This window comes from Theropithecus gelada, chromosome 16 (genome assembly GCF_003255815.1).
Source record: "Theropithecus gelada isolate Dixy chromosome 16, Tgel_1.0, whole genome shotgun sequence".
NCBI classification, from domain to species: Eukaryota; Metazoa; Chordata; class Mammalia; order Primates; family Cercopithecidae; genus Theropithecus; species Theropithecus gelada.
In genome coordinates this window covers 38,012,377-38,021,447 of record NC_037684.1, presented here as the reverse complement: position 1 = coordinate 38,021,447, position 9,071 = coordinate 38,012,377, and the positions used below count along the sequence as shown (strand labels likewise).

Sequence of the window (9,071 nt, the reverse complement as noted above, 5' to 3'; positions counted from 1 at the left end):
CTGGGACTACAGGTGCACGCTGCCACTCCCAGCTAATTTTTGTATTTTTAGTAGAGACAGGGTTTCACTGTGTTAGCCAGGATGGTCTCGATCTCCCAACCTTGTGATCCGCCCATCTCGGCCTCCCAAAGTGCTGGGATTACAAGCGTGAGCCACCGCACCCGGCCAGCCCTGGCTAATTTTTGTAATTTTAGCAGAGACGGGGTTTCACCATGTTGGCCAGGCTGGTCTTGAATTCCTGGCCTCAAATGATCCGCCTTCCTTGGCCTCCTAAAGTGCTGAGATTACAGGCATGAGCCACCATGCCCAGCCTATAATGTGATTTAATATTACACTCTTAGTCTTTGCAGATGAAACGACTATATTCTTCAACCATGACTTTGGGTTTTTTTGGTAAACATTGTCCAATGTGGGGCCAAAGGGATATTACACAGGGTTCTCCAGGACCAGGTTCCTTCTGGACGTGAGTCTCTGTGGAGTACTCAGTCTTCCTTAGCTCAGACAAGGAATGTTATGGAGTCCCACGTGCTTCCCGTTTAACCTCAGCTGCCAGATGACTCAGAGCCAAATTCTGCCCCCCTTAGAGTAATTAACTACGATCTAGTGCCTGTTAGGCTGACTCCCTCTTCCTTTAGATGATATCTCTTCCATTTGGACTCCTAACTGTTCCATTCTCTATTGCTTCTCATCTTGTCCACTGCTTCAGATCCCTTGGGGAAAATACCTAACACAAATTAAAAAATAAAATAAAATTAGAGCTTAGAAAATTAACTGATAGAAACAAGTCCGGCTTTTAGATTATATTCATTTAGAAGAATAAGAATATTCCCACAGTCTATATGACCCTGGGCAAATCTTCGTCTTGCCCAAAGACCTGGGGCTCCTTTCTTCATCAATTAAATGAGGGGATTGGATTCTGTTATCTTGAAGGTCCTATTAAGCTTCATTCATTCAGCAAATAGTTCTTGTGCACCTACTATGTGCAGACACTGTTCTAGGTGCTCAGAATGTATCAGTGAAGACAACAGACAGACAAAGATCCCTTCCCTCGTGGAACTTAGATTCTAAAAGGGGGAGACAGAAATAAACAATAAACACGGGAGGTAGATTATATGGTATGTGAGAAGGTGGAGAAGGCTGGAGGAAACAAAGAATCAGGCAAGTTAAGGGAGGGTGTGAGGGGATGGGGGAGGCAGCAGTGTTTAATAAGGAGGTCTGGGTGAGCCTCATCAAGAAAGTGAAGTTTCACTTTGGGAGGCCAAGGTGGGCGGATCGCTTAAGCTCAGGAGTTCGAAACCAGCCTCGGCAACATGGCGAAACCCCGTCTCTACAAAAAATACAAAAATTAGCCGGGCGTGGTGATGCATGCCTGTAGTCCCAGCTACTGTGGAGACTTGGGAGGATCAATTGAGCCCAGGAGGTCGAGGCTACAGTGAGCCATGATCACGCCACTGCATGCCAGCCTGGGCGACAGAGCAAGACCCTGTCTCAAAAACAAAAAAAAAAAAAAAAAAAAAAGAGAGAGAGAGAAAGGTTTGAGCTAAGAACTCGCCGGAGACAAGGAAATTAGTCAAGCAGGAGGATATCTGGGGGAATGGCATGCAAGACAGAGGGGAAAGCTAGGGTCGAGGCCCTCTGGGAAAGAAGCAAGGCCAAGGGGCTGGAGTAGAGGGAGGAAGAGGGAAGTAGTGGAAAATGAGACTAGCTTTACTGCTGATTATGATATAAGAATAGTGGCCAGTTTCCTTTCCAACGTGGGCCCAGCAGAATGGCTCCTGCAAAGAAGGGTGATGAGAAGAAGAAGGGCCATTCTGCCATCAATGAGATGGTGACCCGAGAATACCCCATCACATTCACAAGTGCATTCATGGAGTGGGCTTCAAGAAGCATGCTCCTCAGGCACTCAAAGAGCTCCGGAAACTTGCCACGAAAGAGATGGGAACTCCAGATGCGCACTTTGATACCAGGCTCAACAAAGCTGTCTGGGCCAAAGGAATAAGGAATGTCTCATACTGCATCCACGTTCGGTTGTCCAGAAAATGTAATGAAGATAAAGATTTACCAAACAAGCTCTATACTTCGGTTGCCTATGTACCTGTTACCACTTTTAAAAAATCTACAGTCGGTGTGAATGAGAACTAACTGCTAATCATCGAAAATCCCAAATAAAGTTATCAAATTTTTTTTTTTTTTTTTTTTTTAGAGATGGAATCTTGCTCTGTCGCCCAGGCTGGACCACAGTGGTGTGATTTCGGCTCACTGCAACCTCCACCTCCCGGGTTCAAGCAATTCTCCTACCTCAGCCTCCCTGGTAGCTGGGACTGCAGGCATGCACCAGCACACCCGGCTAATTTTTGTATTTTTAGTACAGATGGGGTTTCGCCATGTTGTCCAGGCTGGCCTCAAACTCCTGACCTCAAGTGATCTCTCTGCCTCAGCCTCCCAAAGCACTGGGATTACAAAGCATGAACCATTGTGGGGGCCAACATTGTTTAAATATAGATGGATGGATGGATGGATGGATGGATGGATGGATAGATAGATAGATAGATAGATAGATAGATAGATAGATAGAGTAGCCAGGCATGATGGCTCATACCTTAATCCTAGCACTTTGGGAGGGCAAGATGGGAGGATCCCTTGAGCCCAGGAGTTCGAGACCAGCCAGGGGAAGATACAGAGACCCTGTCTCCAAAATATATATATATATATATATATATATATATTTTTTTTTTTTTTTTTTTTTTGAGACGGAGTCTCGCGCTGTGTCACCCAGGCTGGAGTGCAGTGGCGCGATCTCGGCTCACTGCAAGCTCCGCCTCCCAGGTTCACGCCATTCTCCTGCCTCAGCCTCCGAGTAGCTGGGACTACAGGCGCCCGCCACCACGCCCGGCTAGTTTTTTGTATTTTTAGTAGAGACGGGGTTTCACCATGTTAGCCAGGATGGTCTCGATCTCCTGACCTCGTGATCCACCCGCCTCGGCCTCCCAAAATGCTGGATTACAGGCTTGAGCCACCGCGCCCGGCCCAAAATATTTTTTTAAATTAGTAGTGGTGCATGCTTGTGGTCCCAGCTACTCAGGAAGCTGAAGCAGGAGGATCACCTGAGCCTCAGGGGTCAAGGCTGCAGTGAGCCGTGATGGCTCCACTGCACTCCAGCCTGGGCAACAGAGTGAGACTTTGTCTCAAGAATAGAAGCCACTAGTTGTACATAGATTATAATTCTTCATAGGCTTGTTCTAAACCCCTGCTACTCAAAGCATGGTCTTCAAATCAGCAGCATCACAATCACTTGGCCATTGTTAGAAATGCAGAACCTTGGCCAGGACAATGGCTCATGCCTGTAATCCCAGCACTTTGAGAGGCTGAGGTGGGAGGATCGCTTGAACCCAGGAGTTTGAGGCTGCAGTCAGCCGTGATCATGCCACAGCACTTCAGCCTGGGCAGCAGAGTGAGACCCTGTCTCCAAAAAAAAAAAAAAAGGTAGAATCTTGAGACCCATTACAGGTCTACCAAACTATAATCCTAATTAGCAAGATCCCCAGGTTATGGAAAAGACACCACATGCCTTTATAAACATGGGCACTGCCAACATCATATGCTTTACCAGATAACAGCGTTGGTTGATTGAAACAAGTTTGCTTGCCTTAAATTGACTGCCCTTTCACAAGGGTTTCTGAGGACCAGGACCTACCGAGTGCGCCACCTGGTGGCAGCATAGATAAAATTTACATCTCTAGGAACAAGATCACGTGTAGAATTCAAATAGCATAAAGTAATTGTAGTTTTAACACAATTGGCTTGGACTTTTCAAAAATGTCCGTGTCAGAAAAGATCAAAATGGTCTGGAAAACAGCTCTAGATTAAAAGATACCAAAGGGTCTGAACCACTAAATGCAATCTGCGATCCTGGATTGGACCTTAACAACAACAAAAAGCTATTCAAGGGCAGGCGGGGTGGCTCACGTCTGTAATCCCCGCACTTCCGGCGGCCGAGGTGGGTGGATCACCTGAGGTCAGGAGTTCGAGACCAGCCTGGCCAACATGGTGACACCCCATCTCTACTAAAAATACAAAAATTAGCCGGGCATGGTGGCAGGTGCCTGTAATCTCAGCTACTTGGGAGTCTGAGGCAGGAGAAGCTCTTGAACCTGGAAGGCAGAGGTTATCGTGAGCCGAGATCTTACCACTGCAATCCAGCCTGGGTGACACAGCGAGACTCTGTCTCAAAAAAAAAAAAAAAAAAAAAAAAAAAGGCCGGGTGTGGTGGCTCACACCTGTAATCCCAGCACTTTGGGAGGCCAAGGTGGGTGGATCACCTGAGGTCAGGAGTTTGAGACCAGTCTGACCAACATGATGAAACCCCGTCTCTACTAAAAATATAAAAATTAGCCAGGCGTGGTGGCACGTGCCTATAATCCCAGCTACTCAGGAGGCTGAGGCAGGAGAATTGCTTGAACCCGGGAGGCAGAGGTTGCAGTGAGCCAAGATCACACTGTTGCATTCTAGCCTGGGTGACAGAGCAAGACTCCATCTCAAAAAAAAGCTAGTCAAGTACATAATTGGGCCAATTGGGAAAATTGAATATGGAATATATATATCACAATATAGTATTAATGTTAAATTTCTTTCTTTTTTTTTTTTTTTTTGAAACAGTGTTTTGCTCTGTCACCCAGGCTGGAGTGCAGTGGCATGCTCATGGCTCACTGCAGCCTCAACCTCCTGGGCTCAAGCAATCTTTCCACCTCAGCCTCCGCGTAGCTGGGACCACAGGTGTGCATCACCATGTCTGGCGGATTTTTTGTGATTTTTGTAGAGACTAAATTTTGTCATATTGCCCAGGCTGGTCTCAAACTCCTGCGTTCAAGTGATCCACCTGCCTCAGCCTCCCAAAGTGCTGGGATTACAGGCATGAGCCACTGTGCTCAGCCTAACGTTAAATTTCTCAAGTATGACAATATACTGTGGTTATATAGAATGTCCTCATTCTTAGGGGATACATGCTGAAGTAATATTAGAAATAAAATATCAATGATGCCTGCAACTAACTTTCAAAATGTTTAGCAAACGTTGAAATAATTTTTCTTTTTTTTTTTTTAATTGAGACAGAGTCTCTGTCGCACAGGCTGCGGTGCAGTGGTGTGTTCTCGGTTCACTGCAATCTCCGCCTCCTGGGTTCAAGCAATTCTCCTGCCTCAGCCTCCCGAGTAGCTGGGATTACAGGTGTACACCACCACACCTGGCTAAATTTGTACTTTTAGTAAAGATGGGGTTTCACTGTGTTGGTCAGGCTGATCTTGAACTCCTGACCTCAAGTGATCCACATGCCTCGGCCTCCCAAAGTGCTGGGATTACAGGCGTGAGCCATCGTGGCTGGCCAGAATAATTTTTTTGAGACAGGATCTCACTCTGTTGCCCAGGCTGGAGCACAGTGGTGAGATCTTGGCTCACTGCAATTTCAACTTCCCAGGCTCGGGTGATCCTCCCACCTCAGCCTCCTGAGTAGCTGGGACCACAGGCACATACCACCACGCCCGGCTAATTTTTGTATTTTTTATAGAGATAAGGTTTCGCCCAGGCTGCCCAGGCTGGTCTTGAACTTCTGGCCTCAAGTGATCTGCCTACCTCGGGCTCCCAAAGTGTTGGAATTATAACCATGAGCCACCACACCCGGCCAAAAATTAAAATAATTTTAAAAAAATGTGTGTGTGTGTGTGTATACAAACACAGAGGGGGAGAGATAAAGCAAATGAGCAAAATGCTAGCAACAAATGAATCCAGGTGAAGAATATACAAGTGTTCATTGTCCTATTTCTTGTAATTTTTCTGAAAGCTTGAAATTTTCAAAATTAAAAAAAGGAGGCGGGCACAGTGGCTCACGCCTGTCATCCCAACACTTTGGGAGGCTGAGGTGGGTGGATTACCTAAGGTCAGGAGTTGGAGACCAGCCTGGCCAACATGGTGAAACCCCCATCTCTACTAAAAATACAAAAATTAGCAGAGTGTGGTGGTGGGCACCTGTAATCCCAGCTACTCGAGAGGCTGAGGCGTGAGAATCACTTGAATCCAGGAGGTGGAGGTTGCAGTGAGCCGAGATCACGCCACTGCACTCCAGCCTGGGTGACAGAGAGAGACTCAGTCTCAAAAAAAAAAAAAAAAAAAAAAAAAAAAGGAGTATCACTTTTGGATACACTTTAAGTTGCAAGGAACTACTTAAGAAGGAGCCCTGGGATGTGCGGATCAGGCAGCAACAGCTGAAGCAAACTTGAATCCCAACTCAACGCTTATCTCTGTTTCTCTGGCTTACTGTTCTTGAGAGGTTAAAGATCAAACCTGTGAGTAGATAGAAAACTGAAGAGATGACGTCCTACCTCTCTGGGCTGTGGAAGGAATGGAGGTGGGAAATCAGACACCTGTTTAAAAAAAGAAAGGGCCAGGTGTGGTGGCATTTGCCTGCAATCCCAGATGCTTAGGAGGCTGAGGGAGGACAATCACTGAGCTCAGGAGTTCAAGACCCTGTCTCAAAAAAAAGATAATTTTTTTCTTTTCTTTTCTTTTTTTTTTTTTTTGAGAAGGAGTCTCACACTGTCACACGGGCTGGAGTACAGTGGCGTGATTTTTGTCTCACTGCAACCGGGTTCAAATGATTCCCCTGCCTCAGCCTCCCGAGTAGCTAGGATTACAGGCATGAGCCACCACACCTGGCTAATTTTTGTATTTTTAGTAGAGACCATGTTGGCCAGGCTGGTCTCGAACTCCCGACTTCAGGTCATTCGCCTGCCTTGGCCGCCCAAAGTGCTGGGATTACAGGCGTGAGCCACCATGCCAGGCAAAAGATAATTTTTTTTAAGAAAAAAAAAAAAGATGGCTTACACCTGTAATCCCAGCACTTTGGAAGGCCGAGGTGGGTGGGTTGCTTGAGCTCAGCAGTTTGAGACTAGCCTGGGCAACATGGCAAAACTTTGTCTCTACAAACAATACAAAAATTAGCTGGGCATGGTGGTGCGCACCTGTGGTCCCAGCTACTTGGGAGGCTGAGGTAGGAGGATCACTTGAGCCTGGGAGGTGGAGGTTGCAGTGAGCCGAGATCATGTCACTGCACTCCAACCTGGGTGACAGAGTGAGACCCTGTCTCAAAAAAAAAAACCTGTCATCATGAAATGTCAAGATCTATCAGCGAATGGAGCTCATTGCAAGTTAGGACTTTCTCAGTCACTTAACATGCATTACTGAGCACACTAAGGAAGGACGAAGGTTGGTGGGTTGAAAGGGAAAGTCTGAGTAGAAGAGTTGAGGGCACTCGGCTGGAGGTAGACTGAGTCAGACAGAAGCATTTCCACTCTGCTCGCTGCTGCACAATTGTGTGTTGACCTCCTTACTCTAAGGGTGGGGGGGCGATGGTCTTTGTCAAGGAAGGGCAGGAAAAGTCCAGGCTCACAGCCCCCTTGGCCTCCTACCCCTTGGCCTCCTGACCAGGGTAGGCTCAGCCCCTCACAAAGTCTCCAGGGCCAGCAGCCTGGTCTGACGGGCCCATGTGTACAAGCCCAGGAGAATTTCTCACTCTTTAAGTTGCTGGTGAGGGTGACTCCAGGGAAGGGACCCTGTCTGGCTGAAAGCTTCCCAGCAGAGCCTGAAGAACCCCTTCAGCTCCTTCCCATCTGGTCATCAGACCTCTCACCCAGACAGTTGCCATCTCTGGCTCTTCATACTGGCAGTACCCAGTGAGAAAATAACAGAGCTTGGCCGGGCTTAATGGCTCACGTCTGTAATCTCAGCATTTTGGGAGGCCAAGACAGGTGGATCACTTGAGGCCAGGAGTTCAAGACCAGCCTGGCCAACATGGTGAAACCCTGTCTCTACCAAAATTACAGAAATTAGTTGAGCATGGTGGTGCGCGCCTCTAATTCCAGCGACTCAGAAGGCTGAGGCACAAGAATAGCTTGAACCCAGGAGGCGGAGATTGGAGCAAGCTAAGACTGCACCACTACACTCCAGCCTGGGCAACAGAGCGAGACTCTGTCTCAAAAAAAAGACAGAAAATAACAGAGCTTTAGGAATAAGATGAAGACGTAACTTCGGGCCTTAGCATCACCCTGGAATCCTGAGATCCCGCCTTAGTGCAAATGGTTTAGGGGACCCTTTGACCTTCTCTCTGCCCTTCCTATTCCAGTCAATCAGCTTCTTTTCTCTCTGTTAACCATTAACTCAACATTGCTCTGCCTGACCCCCAGCTCCACCTATTACTTCTTTCTGAGCTGATAACCAAGTCAGAAAATAAAATATCATCTTATATTTATATCATGCTTTACAATTGACTGAGCTCTTTCAGATAATGTTCTCAATAAGCCTCATTCTATCATGTGAAGAAGGTATGATCCCACTTTAGAGCAGGGAAAATAAAGTTCAGAGAGGTCAAGCAACCTGCCCATGATCACACAGCTGCTTGACAGAGGTTTCACAACTAGCCCACTTCCCCCTATTATCCAACCACTTAGAGCAGAGGTTTACAAATTTCAGCTGCATATTAGAATCACCTGGAGATCGTTAAAAAACTGATGCCTGGGTCCCACCCCCAAAGATTCTCTTTAATTGGTCTGGGGTGAATTTGGACACTGGGAGGTTTTTAAAGCTGCCCAGGTGATTCTAATGTTTAGCCAGGGCCAAGAACCACTACTAAGCGTGGTCCCTCCAAGACTGTCCAGACCTTTCATGGGAAACTGTTTAATACCAAAGCTCTTCAGGAATCAAAGGAACATTGAATAGTGAGTTTCCGTGTGCGTGTGTGTGTGTGTGTGTGTATGTGTGTGTTTGTGTCCTTTCTTTCTTTTCTTTTTTTTTTTTTTTTAGATGGAGTTTCACTATTGTTGCCCAGGCTGGAGTGCAACAGCATGGTCTCAGCTCACTGCAATCTCCACCTCCCGGGTTCAAGCTGTTCGCCTGCCTCAGCCTCCTGAGTAGCTGGGATTACAGGCGCCCACCACCACGCCCGGCTAATTTTTTGTATTTATAGTAGTGACAGGGGTTTCACCATGTTGGCCAGGCTGGTCTCGAACTCCTGACCTCATGTGATC

At 47.0% G+C, this 9,071-nt stretch overlaps 1 pseudogene; it reads left to right on the top strand.

Annotated features, from left to right (window-relative positions):
* Window positions 1-1,762: 1,762 nt before the first annotated feature.
* On the top strand, window positions 1,763-2,142 carry LOC112609951 (annotated as a pseudogene).
* Window positions 2,143-9,071: the final 6,929 nt, after the last annotated feature.